The sequence below is a fragment of the Mycteria americana genome, chromosome 7 (genome assembly GCF_035582795.1).
Source record: "Mycteria americana isolate JAX WOST 10 ecotype Jacksonville Zoo and Gardens chromosome 7, USCA_MyAme_1.0, whole genome shotgun sequence".
Lineage (NCBI taxonomy): Eukaryota > Metazoa > Chordata > Aves > Ciconiiformes > Ciconiidae > Mycteria > Mycteria americana.
In genome coordinates, this window is record NC_134371.1 from 23,144,831 (window position 1) to 23,165,779 (window position 20,949).

Sequence of the window (20,949 nt, forward strand, 5' to 3'; positions counted from 1 at the left end):
GTTCCTGTTGAGGTAGGATCTAACTTTGCAAGTTTCTCAGTGTTCACTTGAAGCTGGGAAAAACTGTTACAGAAGCAGATATGTACGAATCATTTGAGTGTTTCTGATAGTTATAAAAGAGCAGCAAGCCAGAAATGCTATATAATTTCCTTCTCATCTCCATTACGGTTGGTATTGTTAAACTATAACCATATGTTCTCACGTCAGTCAGCGGCAATCACTATGCAGCAAGCTTTGTATCAGATCCAGGAGTAGTCATTCAGGTACAATTCCCACTGACATCAGCAGGACATCTGCCTGAGTCAGCACTGCTGATTTTGGTTCCCATGTAAAGATCTCCAAACATTTCCAATACACTGTATTGAGCGATACTTTACTATATGTAAGCAAAGTCAAGCAGATGGTTTCTGCAGCAGTTTTTCTAATTTGGCAAAACATGCTGGCAAGTGTAGTTAGGTAAATGTGAGAAAGTTGAACGAAAAAATGCGTGTAGTTGAGGCTGAGAGCGATATTCAAAGGAGAAGCTAGACTTCTTGGCTCCTTGATGATGATTTTCAAAAGCTTTTTAGTTTATAAACCTTTAAAATCTCACAGTGGTTTTTATTCTGTATACTTAAAGGAATGTAGAATCTTTATTCATTCCTGTTTATCTCACAAAAGAATGTCTGGTGATCATGAAGTGGAAATCCTCTGTTTGCTTGATTCAAAAAGACACCAAAAAACCTCCTTCCTCCTTGGGAAATGTTCTCTATAGACAGAGAGCCATGAGAAATATACAACACACATCACCCTGAATACCTGCCCCGCCTTTTTTTTTTCTTGAGATTGCAACTTCAGAGAAGAACTGCAGTGTGTTCTGCAGGCCGTGTCTAAAATAAAAATGTTTTGAAGCATCTGCTACAAAGCAGAACACCCTACTAAAGGTATATTGAATCAAATTTGAATGTACTATGGTGGGGGCAGAGAACAAAGGACCAGAGCACTAGAGAATAGCATTAAGGTGTAGCGAGGTTGTGCAGGGAGAAAATTAGAAGGGCCAAAGCTGAGCTAGAGCTCAATCTGGCTACTGCCGTAAAAGACAACAAAAAAGACTTCTTCAAATACATCAGCAGCAAAAGGAGAGCTAAGGAGAATCTCCAGCCCCTAGTAGACGGGGGAGGGAACACAGTGACCAAGGATGAGGAAAAGGCTGAGGTACTTGATGCCTTCTTTGCCTCAGTCTTTAATAGTAGGGCCAATTGTTCTCTGGGTACCCGGCCCCTGGAGTTGGAAGATAGGGACGGGGACCAGAATGGAGCCCCCATAATCCAGGGGGAAATGGTTAGTGACCTGCTGCACCACTTAGACACTCACAAGTCTATGGGGCCTGATGAGATCCACCCGAGAGTACTGAAGGAACTCTGGCAGAAGTGCTCACCAAGCCCCTTTCCATCATTTACCAGCAGTCCTGGCTAACTGGGGAGGTCCCAGTTGACTGGAGATTAGCGAATGTGACGCCCATCTACAAGAAGGGCCGGAAGGAGGATCCAGGGAACTACAGGCCTGTCAGCCTGACCTCGTTACCAGGAAAGCTGATGGAGCAGATCATCTTGAATGCCACCACAGGGCATGTAGAGGATAACCAAGGGATCAAGCCCAGCCAGCATGGGTTTAGGAAAGGCAGGTCCTGCTTGACCAACCTGATCTCCTTCTATGACAAGGTGACCTGCTTAGTGGATGAGGGGAAGGCTGTGGATGTTGTCTATCTAGACTTCAGTAAAGCCTTTGACACTCTTTCCCACAGCATTCTCCTGGAGAAGCTGGTTGCTCATGGCTTGGACAGGTGTACTCTTCACTGGGTAAAGAACTGGCTGGATGGCCGGGCCCAAAGAGTGGTGGTGAATGGAGTTTACTCCAGTTGGCGGCCGGTCACAAGTGGTGTCCCGCAGGGCTCTGTGTTGGGGCCAGTCCTGTTTAATATCTTTATCAATGATCTGGACGAAGGGATCGAGTGCACCCTCAGTAAGTTTACAGACAACACCAAGTTGTGTGGGAGTGTTGATCTGCTTGATGGTAGGCAGGCTCTGCAGAGGGACCTGGACAGGCTGGATCGATGGGCTGGGGCCAATTGTATGAGGTTTAACAAGGCTAAGTGCAAGGTCCTGCACTTGGGCCACAGCAACCCCATGCAACGCTACAGGCTTGGGGAAGAGTGGCTGGAAAGCTGCCTGGCAGAAAAGGACCTGGGGGTGTTGGTTGACAGCCCCCTGAATATGAGCCAGCAGTGTGGCCAGGTGGCCAAGAAAGCCAATGGCATCCTGGCTTGTATCAGGAATAGCGTGGCCAGCAGGACTAGGGAAGTGATCGTGCCCCTGTACTCGGCACTGGTGAGGCCGCACCTCGAATACTGTGTTCAGTTTTGGGCCCCTCACTACAAGAGAGACATTGAGGTGCTGGAGCGTGTCCAGAGAAGGGCAACGAAGCTGGTGAAGGGTCTAGAGCAGAAGTCTGATGAGGAGTGGCTGAGGGAACTGGGGTTGTTTAGCCTGGGGAAGCAGAGGCTGAGGGGAGACCTTATTGCTCTCTACAACTCCCTGAAAGGAGGTTGTAGAGAGGTGGGGGTCAGTGTCTTCTCCCAGGTAACAAATGATAGGATGAGAGGAAATGGCCTCAAGTTGCGCCAGGGGAGGTTTAGACTGGATATTAGGAAATTTTACTTCACTGAAAGGGTTATCAAGCATTGGAACAAGCTGCCCAGGGAACTGGTTGAGTCGCCATCCCTGGAGGTATTTGAAAGATGTTTGGATGAGGTGCTTATGGATATGGTGAGGTGGTGGTTCTGGTAGTGTTAGGTTTATGGTTGGACTCGATGATCTTAAAGGTCTTTTCCAACCTATACGATTCTGTGATTCTGTGATTCCTTCTTTTCTTGGGTTTACCTTCTTTTCTTTTTTTTAGCCCCACTATATCATACAAGTAAATCCAAGGGAGAAGAAAAAAAGAAAAGTTGTTCATGCTTCCGCTGCCACCAGGTGTTTAGTTTTGATGTTTAAGCAATAGCATCTTCTTCCCCACTAAACCTTGTTGCACAGCCTTAACATCCCAAAGCTCTACCACTGCCTGCATGTGCTTCAAAAGCCTTCGAAGGACTCTGGGCTCTGCTGTCGTATGAAGTAGCACCCTATTTCACATATTGTCCTCTTGGAACTTCATGAATTAACTTCTAGGCAAAGAGCACAGCTGCTCTGTCATTATTGCTATGACTGTAGTAACATATGGGGGTACCCAAACTAGCTTAAATACTAGCCAAATGGAAGTCCAGTAATTGGCAGAACAGAGCTCAGTATGGGGTAGTTCACTGTGCTAAGCAGCAGTGAGACAGCAGTGTCAGCATATCTGAAGTGATTAATAAATGGCTGAGCTTAAAAGGGCCTACATTTCAATTTGGAGGTGTCTTTGCAATTCCTGTTTAAAAAAGGTGTCAGGATCAGATACTTCTAGTTTCATTTGTGTAGCTGTGAAAATTCCCAAGTTATATAGCCTCTAATCTCTCCAGGTGACAGTAGATGTAAAAGTAGAGATCATGTTTTTAATAACTTTAACATATTAGAGGGTACTTACAGTTGAGACAGCTATGTTCTTGGATTTTAATATATTGTTTCTTTGGCTTTTGAAAGCTACAGCACAAAAGGCAGGTGCTTCAGACTTCTTCAGACTCCTTCAGACTTCTAAGGAAAAGCAAACAAAACACAGAAATGAGCTGATGTTTCTGACAGTCCTCATGTACAACGAATTCTACTGACACTTTCAAATACCAGTCATAAGCCATCATTGTAGAGGCATTTAGTTGAGGTCAGCATCTGTTCGGTGGTGCCTGGATCAGTTTCCTCCATATTTATTTTTTAAAAAGAAAAAGGTATTAAATAAGGTTATTCAAATGACAAGCTCCACTTGAAAATGCAGTCTTTTAATGAATAAAATGTTCATATTATGCTTAAGACTTTATTAACAGAGACACAAGTAACTGCTGCACACATACCTGGGAAACTAATGCATGTTTTTAATGGCAAAATGCTTCAGCCTTTTTTTTTTTGTCTTCACTAAGAAAATCAGTTTGGCAAGTGCATGGCTTCTCAAGTAGCAAAATGTGAACAGCTCTAAGGCATGGGGCCAGAATTTCAATATATGCATTTGGAAGTGACTTCTCGAGCACAGTAAAGGTGCCTGTGGCATTATTTTGCAGACTGGAGTTTTACCTTTTTATAGATAAATTTTAACTGCATATCATTCTTGGGAATTAATAGGATATAGATCCTCCTGAGCTAAGTATTCTATCAGGGCTTGTCTAGAGATGGAACAAACCAAAACCAAACTCCCCCACAAATTAAGCTACCTAGGTAAACGTAGCCTGGCATCAGGTGCTGCTGCTATTAAAATGTTTCCCAAGTCCTATCATCTAATTGCATAAATAAACCTCCATTGGAAGAAGCCCTCTAAAAAAGGAAAGGATATTTTGAGTATTAAATTGGCCTCCAGAAGATCTAAGCTGAAATCCAGGTTCTGCCAGAAACTCTGTCACCTTGATGATTTGCCATTTTGTTTCAGGGTTTTTTTCATCATTTCCTTGTGCACATCCAAAACAGCAGTCATTTTTCTTCCATCTTTTATAGCTAGTGTCTGCATGGGTTCTAATTCCGTTGCAGGACTGTTGTTTCATATCTAATGCTCTAATTAACTTCTGCAGTGCTGCTGTAATGCAGATATCCATTGTGGACAACATCTCCAGTTGCATAGTCACTGGTACCAAATAGCTATGAACTTGTTGGTTTATTTGTGGCTGGCATAGCAGAACAAGGACTTCTCTTCCCATGACAGCAGGAGCAGGCTCATTGCTAGTCTTGGCTAACTCATGAGTAACAGTACTGAACTATGGACACCATCATACTTGGCTCTTCCAGAAAATTTGCACCATAGTGTGTCTTTGTGTGCAAGAAACGAATGTTGCCCATAACCCAGTTTACTTTCTATGGGTCTAATGCAGGAACTCTGATAACAGCCAGTACATTACCCTTTAGGTAGAAGAGTTGGATCTCTTTTGTAGATAGATGCAGTTTAATCCACCAGCTGCCTCCTAGTCTGTAATGAAGACTACTGTAAGCTGTGAAATATGGCTTTGTAATTTTTCCAATTTTTCTTTGTTTTCCTGATACAAATAAAAACATCAAATTCATTTATTAATTGTTTTTAATCTTACTGCATTTTTACCTCACTGGTATGTGGGAATCAGACTGTGTTTCCCAAGCTAAGCTTCGTGAAAATACAATTTCTTGTAAAATGTTTAATATTTTCCAGTGGCAGTGTATGCCATGCCATCTCTGAAGGAAAGTGTTTCTTTTTATTTTGATTTTTCTACCTTGTAATTTCATTCCTTTCCTCACCATCCACATTGGGGAGAGCATCTTTACTGTTGAATTTAACTGTTCATGACCCCAAGAGCCCACTCAAAAGCATGTTGAGGCACATGTCATGTTAAGTGGCTTTCTGTTGAACTGACCTCGTTTGTTTTTAATTTAATAACTGTCCAGTTATTAAGTCCAGTGCCCCCAAATGGCCTCATTCTGCACATATACACAAAGCCACAAGAGACCACTGCTAGTTTACAGTTTGCAACTAACATGCCTTTTGTCTTGTGCATCTTGTTTGCCTGTTATAAGCAACTTCTCTTGGCTCTTCTACTGCTACCTCGCTTTGGGAAAACCAATGTGGGTGCTTTAACTTTCAGTGAGCTTAGTTTAATTTGTCTTCTCAGAAGGATCAGTGGTATTTCAAGTAAGAATTTGTTTTAGATCAAAGTTCTTTGAGCTGTCACAAGAGTATTTCAGAAGATTGGAATAAATATGAATTTCAGTAATAGAGCTGCTTATCGTGGAGGTTTAAAACTCCACACTTTAGTTTCTCTCACATCGTTAACTCGCCCCCACTAAGGAATGTTATACAGAACTTTACTATCAATGATCACTCTGACATAAAAGAAATAAACTTCTGAAAAATTTTTGTAAAAAAAAAAATATTTTTTTGTAATGCAGAAACTTCCTGCTCTCTGATATCCATAACCTCCAGCTTCCTGCTGAATCTAAGCTGAAAAATAGAGATCTGGAGAGCCTGTTTTCTTGCATTACTTGGTATTCCCATCCCCCACAGAAGTGGGAACAAACATTGATGGCTGTCAAGTAACAGGTGATAAATGGACAGCAGTGATAGAAAGCTCTCCTAGGATGTTGTGTCTTCTGCACTGAAAGCTGAAAGGAGTGATTTTATTTTTTCCCAAAACTTTCTCTCTCCAGAAAGATCTCCTAAACATTTATCTTCTAAACATGTGCATCTCATTGAGCATGAAGAGATGCTCCTAATCATTTTGAAATACGAGCCTTTTGGATCAGGGAACTTTTTGACTTGGAAAAAGGAAGGACACATCAGATCATGCCCTCTTTTTATTTCTTTGATTTTTAATTAAGGCTTTAAAGTTTTGTTTGCTTTCTTGTTTTGGAATTTACTTGTAGAAATATAAAAATACTCTTCTTTCTTTTTGTGAGTTTCCTTACTGAACCTATGTGTTTTTGTGGTCTTGCTATAATTAAGGAGTCCAGAGGGAGAAATGACATCTTTTATGAGACCAATTGATTGAAATGCAAAATAAGAGACACTTTCAGGCACAGAAATTCTTCTTCTCCACTGAAATACAAATGCCAGTTTTCAAAGTTAAATTCGGATTAAGAACTGTTTAAACTTGATTCTGCTATGCAGAAATTTTAGAGTCGATAAATATATTGGTTTTGTGCCCTATTATAATTTTTCACATTCCTGAACCACCAGCAATTCCTCTGTTTTCTGATGAATCCACCTTTCCCCTCTCTAAGAGGAACTAACAATGTACTGAGCTTCTTTTTAATATTCTTCCCCCTCCATAGCTGCAGGTACAAACTTCTTTGATGATGTAATTGATTAACTTGCGTAAGTTAAACTTGTATCACTAGTTTCAAGTTGTATTTTGCTTTGAGGATCAAAGCTTCAGCCTGCATATCCTGAAAGCTGGTCTGGTTTTTAGAGTATAGCATTAGTCTCATTAAAGATATTATCTTTGTCTGTAAATTCACTCCTGTTTATATCCTGCAGTAATCATACCTACATTCACATCATCACTTCTACATAGAAGATAACTAAAAAGAGCAGATGTCATATATTTAATAAAGAACTTTCCCTTTCATGATTTTCCTGTTTAAAGAAAACAAATATAAATGAGTTCTGAGAATTTAAATTCTCTGCCGTTTGCACAGAGCTCCCTTTTGAATGTTTTCCTAGGCCTACACATGCTCTGCTGTCATGGAAAAATGTGTTAGGAGCTTGCTATGAATTTCTATAATGGAGTAAAAAGAAGGAAAAAAAACTTCCAAAGCTCTCTTTTAAATACAGTAGAGAGGAGGAAAAAGCAGACAAAGCGAAATTGCTCCTCTTCTGTTTTTACCAGTCGGAAGGCTAATAGTGAACTTACAATTTGAGTGCAATAGTTTTATTTTCTATTCTGCCAGCCATCCCATCCAAACACTTCCAGTTTGCTTGTCACGCAGCTCCCTGGTTTGCCCACAGATTTAAAAACCACCAGTTAAAGGCACTTTTCTACATAGCAGTCAGTCTTGTTTCTGCTAAAGCACAGTCTGAAGTCTTGGCTTCCCTTGGCCTGTGTAGGCCCACACCATCAACCTGTGACTATGTTTCTTGGCTGAAAGCTCTCTGTTGGTCTGTAATGGAAATGGGAGCCCTCTGCCTACAGGTCCTTGTGACTAGAGGTAATTTCTAACTACATGAAGTCTCCAGAACCTGTTCCAGAAGTTCATCTGGGAGGTAGTCCTAGATTTATGGTTGTTCATTAGAACATGCAATACTGAAAGCAGCCTTTCCATGAGTTTAGCAAGGGTTTGTAAAAAGTTACTCATCGCTTTGGGTAGCACAAAAGTAGTACAGAGATAGACAAAACAAATGAAAGTTTAGGTGTATTTCCAGGCCTTACTTTCCATCAACAATGAATAGGTGGGTTTTTAATTAGTTTAGGCTGGAGTGTTTAGGATGCCCTGACATTTGCATATTTCAAATTCCAGATTTTTTTTCACTTTTCTTTATCCAACATCTTAGCTTTTAGTCAGAAACTGACTCCTTTTCAGTCTCCTGGCACAGAAGTATGCCCTCGGTGTTCGCTCTCTTATGCTGTCAGTTCCTGGAATTTGTAAGTTATTTCACAATGATTTGTTTTCTTTTGTTCTGGAGAAACTCCTTTGCTCTAATTCTTTTCTGCAAGAAAGCAGTACAAAACTGTTGCCCCCAGGCTTATCTGGAAGTGCTACTCCCTCTATTAGCACAAGAGGTGTGGAATGGTAAGGAATAACCAGAATTTATAAATTACAGAGATGCGTTCTTCAAATCACAAAACCTACATGTCTTGGCTGGCTAAGTTGGATCAAAAGTCCAATTTCACTCTTAATAGGAATTGCTAAGCAATGTATGGGAAACACAGCTCCAGCACACATCTCTGAGTTCCTCTGTCAAACTCAAAGCAGATTTTCAGCTGTCAGTGGTTCCTAACTCAAGAAATTCTAGGCAAGCAAAGCTGCTCTTGGCCACCTGTAGCTCTCCCAAGGTCCCTATGCCAGATGTTTGCTCTGTCTCTGCAGCACAAGCAGAGCAAGGAGGTCTCAGAACATTGTTATCTGCAATACGCATTAAGCAATGCAAAGAAAATTTGTGTTTCTTTGGCAAGCTGTGCTGCTTACCCTTGCTGGTGAAGGGAGGGAAAATGATGAAGGAAGATTTTCTCAAGAACAGGTTTTTTCCATAGAACCCACATGGGAATAGAAGAGGAAAAGAAATCAGATGTTTTCACAGATAATTTTAAGTCTAGAGGAACCTGTTAGCTCATGTAATCAATAGTTTTATAAAGAAGGTTGTAACATCTCACTTTAGCAAGTTAAAACCCTTCTATTGGACTATGATGCTTAGCTAGAAGGCAATAAATGTGTTTCTCATTCACCATTTCTTATTATAGCTTGTTCCAGTTGTGCATAACAACAACAATTAATGCTGAGAATTAAGTTCCTCCCCTCCTCAAATTATCTACCTTGAGCTGCTAGCCACTGGTGGTGGTTCCTGTATGAAATTAAAGAACAATGTAGCATTTAGTGTTGTCTTACCAGGCTGATACATACGTATTGTAAATGAGCCACAACTTGATCATCTTTTGATGATCTAACCATACAGTTAAATCTTAAATTGTAAGGAAATATCTCTAGCTTTTGATAAAGGACATGTCTCTTTCTATGTGCCAGATTCTACCTTCTCTTAAAACTTGTTTTGTCAGTCAATGGTCTACAGCCAGGTAAAAAAACTGTCTCTGGCCTTGCCCCCCACTTCATTATTGGTGTGAGGAACAGATTATCCTTTCTTTCCTTCACTTTCTTTCCTTCTTTGTTTCATTCGCCACAGCATTGCTTTGAAAACTCGTATTTTAGCTGCATGTCTATTGTGACCCTCACGTTTTTTAGCTGCTACTTCCTGAAATAGTCTCTCCCCTCATAATTAAAACCTGATGTCTTGTTCTTTGATACCTAACTTTGGCTTTCTCATCAGCATTGTGTTTGAATGGGTCTAATTCTTCAAGCGATCCAAATTTTTCTGCACAACTGCCCTGTTCTCCCTCATCATCTATTATCCCATCAGTCCTTTTGTAGTCTGTAAATTTGATAAACCATGATTTGATAGTTGCAACCAAATCACCAAGGAAACTTCAAACAGCACTGAACTCAACTGGAAATACTTTTCAGTAATGATCACCTGTGGATAACCTCTTTGGGAGTTGTCAGCAGCCAGTGCTTATCCACTCAATGTGCACTTTGCTGAGGGTCCTGTCATTTTCTAAAATAATGCATCAGGTACTTGGTCAAAATATTCACCAAAGCAGAAATAGTACTTTCTCTTTTGCAGCTTAAAATGAAGTTCAAAAGAAGTATGTGAGGGAGAGGTGGAGAAGACTGGCAAACAAAAGTACGTAGTTGAGGAAGGGAACCAAAAGAGAGAAGGTAATGGGGGAAAAAGGAGAAGAGGAGCTTTGTTACTAAGTAGAAGTATAATAAAGTCTCCTGATGACCCAATGATTTCATGCAGTCATTATGACAATCTCTGAAAAATATTGAGCAGGTTCTTCAAGGCTAAATAGCAAATTTAAAATTTTAGTTTCCTAGCAGTTTGTTTTTTACAAATTTTCTTTTTATTTTAATCATGATCTTGCTGTTACTCTGCACTCTGCAGTTGTCAATGGCATTGATTTATTTCTATTCATGAGCGTGTTTTCTGACTAAAACATTTGACTATATTTCATGAATATATTTACAAGCACTACACCAGAAAGCTAATATTAGTACTCTCATTTTGTCCCATCTTTCTTATGTCTTATATTATCAAATCTGTAGAGGGTGTTGCACGTTGGAAGCATGATTGTAAAGAGTTAATGCTTTACAAGTGGTTGCCTCAAAAGACAGAGTGCTGAACTGAAAGGCAGTTCCTGCAATGCATGTCATATAGAAAACATAATTGCTTGCTAAAAAATAAAGTGAGGCAAGCTCACTTTCTAGTTTTGCCACAGACTTTTTGTACCTGGCTCAAGCCTGTCCCTTGGCCACTCCTGCATTTAGACGTGTTTATATGCAGTCACTATGTCCAAGGAATTAATAGGTGAAAATAGTTTTTCTAAAGATGTACCAACCTTTGGTGCCCCAAAAGTACTTTGAAAGATAAAAGGATGGCTGGTGAACACGATAATGAGGTACTTGAGGTTACAAAGCACTGCTGGGGTAGCTTCCGTTAAGCATCAGTTTCTTGTTCCTACAGAGGCTGATCCTACCATGCTAATGGATTTATAGTAATGACACTGTATCAAGATACTATATGAGTTTACTGCTAGGATGCTATGATTGACTTCTGTGCACACAGGTTCTTGGGAGATGCCTAGTTCTTACAACTTGGCAGCCTCACACGTATCTGTTCAGGAAGGAAGGTTATATGTTTTAGCACCTTGGCAGGGTTACCCGATGCTTTATTAGCAGCACAAATTGAAAATATGCTTGGCCAGATGAGGTTTGGCTCAGCACAGGCAATGAGGGAGGGCTCGGGGAGCAATGCTCTGTGAATCACTGCATACCAGCTGGCTGCAAGCTTGCTGGTGAGCACTCATTCCTGCCTGCCACAGTGGGAGGCAGGAGGAGACTGAGGTGGGCTTCTGATCATACACCTCTCCACAGCAGCTACAAGCAAAGCTTGCCTCTGAAAGATCCTGGTTGCTCCCTGCCCTTCTGTATTAGCACTTTCATGTTATGATTTAATTTATTTCCAGTCAGATATAACCACTATCTAAAATAGATCAGGAAATGCAAAACCAAACAAAAGCTGTCGTTATCCTTACTTCTGCTTAAAGAGACCGTTCTTCAACTCTTTGGGGATAAGCTTAAAAAGTACGTCTGTCTTTTCTGTCTTAAAGTTTCTGCTTAGTTCTGCATTTTATATTTTGTTTCTTTCACTTGATGATACCAAAAAATCATTGAAGTGTGGCAGGTCACTAGGTAAAGCCTTCAGCTATCTTGGCACCACCCCATAAATTTACAGAGCTCCATCTCTGGTGAATTTTTTATTTCTGCCTCCATGTCATATAGCAAAATGCTGTTCCATAAAAACTAAAAACTGTGCTTGTTTTAAAGTCTACAAAATGCATTCACATTCAGTGTACGCTCCCATTGTTTCTAGGCCAAAGAGTGACTGTTCTTCTGTGTCATTTTCCCATGGTGTGGTTACAGACAGCAACAGCATCCCCTCACCCGCCCGCTGTTTTGCTGACAGGCCATGTTGTTCAGACGTCCTCCCTGAGCGAGGGAGTCTGTTCCCCTCACGGCCCTTTCTTGGGCATGGACAACCACAGCTGTTGATAGGGCTCTGGGTGAAGTCCCATGAGGGCTCAATACAACCCCATTTCTAGGTCTGTTTTTAGATTGTACTTGCCTTATTCACAGGTCTGTGATTGGCAACTCACAATCACAAACGTGAGCTGTTCCTCATCCCCTTTTCCCCTTGTGTATATTTCTAGACTACAAAATACAGAGTCAAGGACTATTCCCTAGCCCTAAGGTGGAGCGACACAGACTGGCTGAGGTCAAACAGTACAGCAGCCATGTCTTTGTGGGTCTTTCAGTTGAAAATGTCTGAAACAATGAGGAGAAGTCATAGCTTGAAATTGGGGCCTGTGAAGGTGCCAGAGGCACCAAGCTGCCGGGGCAGCGGTGTGGGGCGATGTGGCCTGGAGGAGCCAAACCCGCAGCAGCGTTGGCCCCTGCCTGCTGGAGCTCTCGGGCGTGGCTGCCTCCCGAACCCTGCCCAGGCCCTGCCTGAGGAAAGCTGTGCTGGAAGCTTCCTAACAAATAACGCCTCATCTTCGGAGGTACTAGCAAGAGGGAGGCTCTGTGGTAGTGACCAAATCACAATGAATTTTAACGCTGCGGCAAGGGGAAAGCAGGCCGTATAGATTCAGTGTATAGATACTCAAATTTAGGAAAGGGAGTTAAATGGATTCTCCCCCACCTCAGCAGCTCCCCACCTGCTGGCAGAGCCCGCCTGGCTCCACGCCTGTCTGGCCGCTGTGGCAGGGGCACTCGGTGCTTCCCCACGCAGCCTGCCGCATCAGTAATGGCGGGGGACTGTCATCCCTCGGCCCTGCTGGTAAACAGGTAAATGTGTTTGTGGGCTGCCAACCTGAGGGGGCGATGGGCCACAGGGCTCCAGGCCAGGGCTCAAATGTGTTTTGTCCTTGCTTGAGAGGTGGTGGGTTTTTCTCCGGAGGAGGGAGGTGAAAGGCAGGGAGGAGGGAAGGGCGGGGTTTGATGCAGTTGTGTCTGTGTGTGGGGGCGGGGGGAGGCAGCCCAGATGGTGGTGGGAAAGAAGTTGGGCCTGAATCTTGCAAAACACAAACCCCTATTTGGGGGAAGCCCCCCTGAAGTGCCAAATGGCACCAGAGGGGCAGTGCAAATGTAACACACGTGCCAGGAAGGGAAATGTATCTTTTAAGGTGAAGAAAAGGAATACATGTTTTCCCAGCGAAGAGTAATATAGCAGATACTCCTGAGGTGGAATAGGCTGGCCATCTCCTCAGGGGTGATGGTGGTGGTGCCAGTGAGGTGAGAGGCCACCCCTCAAACCCAAAAGGCTGAGTTGAGGGGATGCAGATGCCCCTGTAATGTGCTTGGTGATGTGTGGCCTCCCTGGTAATGGCAGGGTGAGTTTGATGGTCTATCCTGAACCACAGGAAGGATTTGGCTGAGCAATGGCTCAAGCAGCATAAACCGCTTTTAAGTTTTGGGTGTAATTCGTCCCTTCAGTCTGGTCACCCTTGTTGGATGTAAGTCAAAATTGAAGGGGAAATTCAAAAGTCATTCTCTACACCTCAGCTCAGACCAGGCACAGCTTTCATCTGTCCTTTTCCACAGCTGTATTTAACTTCCTTGCTCAGCTTCTTCTGGCCTTAACTGCATTGTAGGGGAGTGGGAAATGGGACAATTGTTTTGGTATATTTCATGTTATTGCTGTATTTTTCTGGCATGTTTGTAGGTACATATATAAAGTCAGGTATCGGATTGTGGCCGGTGGCGTCGTCTTCAGACTTTTTTTCCTGAGTGAAATAATGAGTTGCTGTTAAATAATTCAAACATTATTCAAATTGATCCATTTTAGTGTGTAAGACCTGAAGAGATCGTACGATATGGCAAGAGGCCACGAGCTCATCAGTTACTACAGAGGGGAGATACTCAGTGTTGGCACACAGCATCAGCTGTCAGCAATTCTAATAACCCAGCACAGCCCACTCAGGCAGACTGACAAATATTTGGGTTTTTCTTATTTTTCTTTTTTTTCTATGGTGTCCTTTTCCAATTTCACTTAAGAGGCTATGCTATGATAATGGTGTGTTATTAACTTTTGCCTAATTGCATCAATATTCTGTATTTGGCTTCATGTTTTACAACACCCTGTTTATAAATTATTACATCATGATTCATGTCCTGTTATGTCTGTTGCTTAATTAACTCCAAAGAGTGAAATACAGCATATATTCAGCACTTTTTGCACAGAAAGTTTGTGAATGCACTGTCTTGGAAGACCGTCTTGGAAGACTGCCTCCTGATGCTAGGTGGCTTGCGGTGTACTTCATTGCAGCTATTCTAGCTGGGTGTTCAGGTTTCTCATAATTTGGAGTAATAGGAAAGATTAGAGAAATGTGGTTATTCTATGATCTTACTTTCCCAGGTTTACTGTCATAAACCACCCTAAGAGCCTGTAGCTGCTGCTGAAAAGGGCAATCCAATCTTTTCCTCTCATCCACGGAAATGATTGTGCACTGCCTTCCTTTGTGTTGGTGCTAGCAGTTGTGTGGCCACGCAGGCAGCAGAAGAGGAAGAAAACAAATTAACTTTCAGCTGTATCAGCAAGTTGGTCTGACTTGCCACGTGCCAATGATTGCTGGTGGTAACATAAATAAAGGGCAGGAGCATACAGACTGAGTGTGGGTTCAGATGGGTTTAAGTTGAAGATGAAACCACATCTTAAGAAGCAGCATACAGGGAGGAAGCATTCATCTTTAGTGCAGATATACGGTATCTTGAAAGAGACTTCTGTGTTGCTTTCATCTTTCTAGCCTATGGACTATTGCACCCAGCCATCTATTACCACCTTTCTGCATGCAGTGCAATGCAAATGCAACATCTCTTCCTCACTTTCCCGTTTTACGTTTTTTTCCAAATTGTTTGCAAATAAGAAACATTTTCTCAGTTTTCATGTGCAATTTTTAAAGCTTCTTCTTGTGCTGCTTATCCCATATTCCTCAAAACAGTGGAGTATTTACTGAGCAGAGGGAAGTGCACTAGCTGAGGAATCAGGAGATTGCATGTGAAATCCTTTTGGTAATACTAGTATTTCATCCCAGCGTGTTTTTGTTTTCTTTCTGACTTGTGTTGATCTTAAAAGGTAGGTGGACAGCTGTTACTGGATTATGAATGGTAGTCCATTATGTCTTTTTTGTGCTCTCATAAATCAATCTTAGTGCAAGTACTTAAGTATTAGCTTGGTTGAAATTTTCTTTTGACTTTTTTTTTTTTTTTACTTGAAGTTTGCTCTGTGTTTCAGGTATTTTTAGAGTTATCTTTCAGAAAGCTTGTTTGGTTTTTTAGTTTTTTTTCACAGTGTTATTGGAAAGCAACCCAAGGTTACTGTTTTAGGCAATTATTCCTATTAGAGCTGTGTAGGTCACAATACATTTTGTAGGTTTTCCTCAATTCCAGACCCTTCCTGAGGAAGGTTTTATTTTCATTATTTTCTGAATAGTCACTTGAATAGTCATTTGATATTAAATGCAGTGGTTTGGGGGTTTTTTTGTTTGTTTTTTTTTTAACAATATCCGTTTTACTGCAAATTGATTTATAGTCCTTCTGCTTTTAGGGCAAAGTCCTATATAATCTAACAGAAAACCACAACCTTTCTCTGAATTTTCTTAAAGAAGCCTAAGGATTTTCTAATCCTTTCTTAAACACGATATATATTTGAGATACAGATGCAGAATCCCTACTAAATGCTTCATCTATGAAATACTGTAAACAGCTAACATGGCCAGGATGCAGTATGGTACATCAGCGAGTCTTCTCTGATAAAATGTCTCTCTCCTAATGGGGATATTTTGTTTGAATGTTCAGGTAGTTTCTGTGGTGATACGGATTCAGCGAAAGACCATGTGGATTTTCACTATGCTTATTTTTGGCTTTGTTTTCCTTACACTGCCACTCAGCGGTCAGTAACGTTGTGTCATGAGGAGATTCTAGCTTCTGATAGCTGAAAAATTGCCATCCCAAATGTTCAGCTCTTTGTTTTGGGAGTTCTTATTTCACAGTAGGATCACACTAGAACTAAGTCTCAGCGTTCAGAGTAAGTCTTGCTACATTGCCTGATGAAATCTTGTTTAACCAGAAAGTTTTCAAGCAATGCAATTGAATCCTGTGCCAAGAACTTGCTGTTCTGCCACAGAGAAACAAGATTGCACTTCCATTTAGAGAAATGACAATTATGTAAGAGAAAAAAGGTTTGCTTCGTTTTTCTAATTCTTTTCCTATTGATGTTGTATATGTGTCTTGAGATCTTGTCTAACTTAGGTGATTCATCTCTCCAAAGCCCAGTAAAGAAGTGGGAACATCCAGCGAGCAACTCATCCTAGCCTGAAGTCATTCCAGTGAAATGAAAAAGAAAGGTGTTCGGGAGGGGAAATGAAACATTTTTCATGTCCAAAAATATAGTCGTGTAATTTTGAATTGTGGTATAATTACATTTGGAGAATTTAATACATTTAAATGCAAAGTATTGTTTTACAGATAATCTAATTATTTCAGTTGTAATGCTTTCTTAATCATTTTAATTTTTTAATTAAACACATTGCAAAATGGTGAATGGTTTTGATCAAGTAACCATCTGGAAAATTTTGCTCCTCTTTGTTTCCCAGAACCATTTCATCTTCCATGTGCATTTGGTATGTAGTGGACTCCTTCACAGGATGCTGCAAAACAGACGTAGCAATTCAGTTTTAAAGGAAAAATCACAAAGGAGGCACTGTTCGTCCTTTTCTGGGAATGAGTGAAGAGATTAGTGGGACCTATCCGTGATCAGTTTTTGAGCTGAACATACCTGTGTGTTCTCTAATACTTTTCTATGATTATTTTTCAAGCTCTAAGTTTATTGAGACAGCTGCATTTTGTCATTTGAATCCCTGTTCTTTGGTTACCTACATCTCATGAAATCATTTTCTAGTCTCTGATTGCATAATAGTGGCATCTTCCAGCATATAAATTATTAGGTAGATAACTTGGATATCAAACATATGTTGTTATAAAATGTTCCTGCAATTAATGATGCTTGTTAAAATAAGCACTTGTAAGTGCAGGAGACTCATCAAGACAGGCACAAGAGTAAGGACATACAGCATGCATAGTCACCAGTGAATTGTGCCAGGCCCTAAATTTTGCTGGTATTTTTCAATTAGGAAAGTTTATAGATGCTTGGAGATGAGAAAGTTTCATTTCTTTATGATAAAAGGTCCAGGAACGTCAAAGCTAAAAGGGCAGTTTGAATGCTTCCTTCTCACTACATGTCCTTTACCAGCTGCATTTCACTGATGGATTTTGTGCAGTAGAGATGTGAAAGGCTCAATCAACAGATATTTGGGGTGAAATCAGAAGGTAGCTTTCTGCCTGTGTCCTGACAGCTAGAAGCATCTGAGGCAAGGAAAGCAGCACAAAATTAAGGTAAATTTCTCTCCTTTTAGAAGGGAGAGAAATGTTTGGGAAAGCATAGTAAAAGTGGTGGACATGAAAAACAATTACCACTGACTGACGTGGAAGAGAATAGAGTTTCTTATAGCAAAATTTGATGTTATTAGCCTTATTTACAGGGTCATCAGTAGAAAGGGGGATAAAAGGAAGAAGAAAGGATGGTACATTGAATTATACTGGCAAAGATGCAGAGTACAGAACAGAGGAGGCAGCACTTCGCAGTGGTGTGCGCTAGTTAGAACTGCTTTGGGCTGCTGCCATGCAATGCTGGCTGTTCCACAACAGGAAGGATATTATCAGTGAGACGCTGTGATATTCAGCAGTTAGGATGAAACCCAGTCCCAAGACATCAAGTTAAAAGAATGTTTAAAAGAAATGCTTCTTTTTTTATCCCCTGCTAGACAATATTCTTCAGGGATGAACTGAAGGTTTATGTTTTGGAAGGAGGGGACAAAGCAGGTGGAAGCAGATGGCTTATGGTGGTTACCAATAGAAATGTGAGAGCCGGAATTAAATAAAAACCTTGGACTACATATTTCTTTGCTGAAATAAATGAACTGAATAAGGCTGCAATTCAGCAAAAGCTTTTCAAAACCATCTCCAAATCCAGCCTTATTCAGCAACAGCATAATTTTTCAAAAATGCCAACCTGCAAGTGAACAATACTTAGTCTGCTAAATTACTTGAGTGCTCTTGAAAATGTCACACCGTAACACGGAAGTACTGATTCAGGAAGACTTCGCTAGTGAGGAAAGAGTTTAAACAAGGGTTTATGTCCCTTTCTGAATTAGGACTGTTAATGTTGCTTCCATGACAAATTGATTTTCACAAAGCTTAAGAACGTGTTTGAATTCAAAGACAATTAAATGGTCTCTTGAATTAGGACCTAGCTTAGCAGAAGGAAATAGCTGAAGCAAGTATGACAAATTGAAAACATCTAGAAATTGTTTTGGGAGGAACATGATTGAAAATCAGGAAGATGGGTTTAAACTTGGCTGAAAAGGATTGTGATATCAAGAAAATGTGTTAATTCAACCTTTTTTCTTTACCTTCTCTCGTGTCATGAACAGCTGTAAAAAAAGCCCAATTTTGCACCTATGAGATAGGAAATGCACAGGTTCTGAGGACAATGAGCAGTATGCAGCAGTCCTTGGTACATAAGCTTCTTGAGGCAGGAATAACTAACAGAGATGAGTGAGTAACAGAGTGGTGGTGTTTAGTGTCTTATAATGCTCATGGTGCTCTCAATTTAAAACTTTCTTGCCTATTAATCATCCAAATCAGTACAAGCTATCTTCTCTCAAATTTTAGGCTTTCACAGTTCATGAAAATGTGAAGTTAGTCAACCAAAATAATTCTGTCACCACTCTGTAACAAATCTTTAAGGTTTATTGAACACATTTGAAAATAGTCCAGGCGAACAGCTGCATAGGATTAATCATTCTCAGGGCAAAAGCTGATTTTTCCAGACCTTTGCATACACTTCACAGTCTTTCTTTCTCAAATGAAAAGCCTGTTCCTATTAAAAAGCTGAAACAAACAAATCAACAATAAATTCCAGCCCCATCACTGCACCTTCTGATGGCTGTTCAGTCTTCATGTGAAATTAGGTCTTTGTATGGCAGTTGGCATCTCCAAGCCTACACGACTGGTTCTTTGTGTCGTACTTGGTGGTAACCCCAGGCCTGAAGGGTGTGAAGACTGAAAGGGTCCCCAAAGAGGTCTGGAGCATAGTTTCATGGGGTTGTGTAAGAAGCATACGTTGTCACTACTTACCTTATATCAAGTGCATGAGTTTAACAGATGTCTGCTGTCTGCTGGATTACCAGTTGAGTATTTCTAAGTTCATACACATGCCAAAAATAACAGAAGTTGCAATTTATTTTTATTTCATCTGTTTTTGTTTTCTTTAAGTAAAGGGAAGCAAATAAAGAGTTTATTTATGACAGAAGGAAATAATATGTTTGCAAAAATTCCATGGTCCAAATTACCCTCTGACTTTACCACACCCACTCCAGGGTGAGAGTTTTCTGTCAGCTCTTCCCCTAGCTGTAGCTGTATCAATATAAGTCAATAGGAATGCTTAAGTCTGTGGGGCAAGAGCTGCCATGTAAAGAAAGATCTCTCTAATGAAACAGCAGCCTTTGCTCTGTGAAAGCATTTTTGCAGCAAGTCAGTGATTTCTCCCTATGTATTAACATCAGTTACAGTTTGTATTTAAAATCTGGAAAATTCATTACACTTTCTCCTTGTAAGAATGGAGCTCTTAATTCTGGTCTTGCATGCACCACTGATTTTGTGGGAATGACTCCAGAACTAAGCAGTATGAGATCAGGCTGAGAACCCAGGGTGCTCTTGTACCGAAGTTAACTTTGGAACAATTTATACTTTTGCAGATAGCTAATCTCTGAAGATGCACACGAGGTCACCACTTGGCAAGCTACTCTGCTGAATTTTACATCAGTAAAGATGAGTAGCTTTTTTTTGCCTGAGAAACTGATGATGGGTGTGGTGCATCCATAAGTAGAGATGGCAGAGGTACATCAAATTTTTCTGACATTTCAGCTTTCTACCTACATGAATTCCAATGTTTATTTCATGGAAGCATATTCTTTTTGGAATATATTCATAAAGGCTATCTATTGAGGTACACTGAATTTTCAACAGATATGAGCTAGCAGTTTGGTGATGAACAGAATGAACAAGCATTCAGTGGGGCATATGTTACTCGCACTAGCTCTTTAGAAAGCTGAACTCTAAGTATCTGATGAACCCGAAAGCACGGTGACTCCAATTAAGAACTGGTTGGCTCTTGCTAGACAAACACTTTTTGGTGTTTGCTGTAAATGAGTAGCTAAGGTGCTGGAAAGATAAAAAGAACAAAACACCATGATCACCCGCCAGTGACACGGTCTATTATTCTGTACTGTAATTAATTTTAAAGATATTCAAACTAGAAAGTTTTTTTTTTTAAATACAGTCCATAACCCTGCAGTTCCTGGCTATATTCTTAATTGTTAATAATTGGATGTGATAGATTTTTCCAGCTTATTTTAAGGACAAGGAAAAAGAAAGATGTTTAAGTAAGAAAGCAGTGTGTGAGCATTGCTCAAACAAGTCTGCTAGACTTTTCCAGCTGGAATCCAAGAACAGCAAGAGATCACATTAGAGTAATTGAACGTCCTGTGTGCCACCCCAGTGATTCTGGGATTCAGTAACCATAGTGCACCTGGCGCCAGACAGTGTCTGCATTTTCAGAGTGTTTCTCTGGATAAGAATGATCCAGCTGTCAAACACTGAGTCTGGAGAACTAAAAGATGAGCATGATACAGATGTGCAAAACTTTCTTGTCAGATGATGTTTCTGAAAGAGCAAAGTTTAAAAGAGTTCATCAAAAAAAACCACTCTAATTTTTCAGGACAAAAATAAACATAATCATTTTGGGAATAAGTCAAATACTAAACAGGAGACAACTGCATATTTTTAGGAGTAAGGAACTGAGCTAAAACAGGGTTGCATGGAG